Source organism: Pollicipes pollicipes, unplaced genomic scaffold (genome assembly GCF_011947565.3).
Source record: "Pollicipes pollicipes isolate AB1234 unplaced genomic scaffold, Ppol_2.1 Scaffold_6686;HRSCAF=7923_pilon_pilon_pilon, whole genome shotgun sequence".
NCBI lineage: Eukaryota > Metazoa > Arthropoda > Thecostraca > Pollicipedomorpha > Pollicipedidae > Pollicipes > Pollicipes pollicipes.
The window spans coordinates 38566717-38566947 of record NW_023596921.1 but is presented as its reverse complement, the minus strand read 5'-3'; positions in this window follow the sequence as shown (position 1 = coordinate 38566947).

Here is a 231-nt window from a genome sequence, read left to right as displayed (position 1 = left end):
GAACCTCCTGGACGATTTAAGAAACATCGAGTTAAATCCCATGGCTAGAGAGATGCATTGCGGGTGGTCACCATTCCGAGAGCTGTTGTCATATTTGAGGTGAACATTTTCACACGAGAGACAATCCGAAGGCCAGTGAACATTCCAGAGCGTCGCCGTCACGCCTCCAGCTGGACCCTCGTCGTCGGCGCCGGCGTGGCAGCACGAACCCGCGCGCCAGAAGCCGGCGCG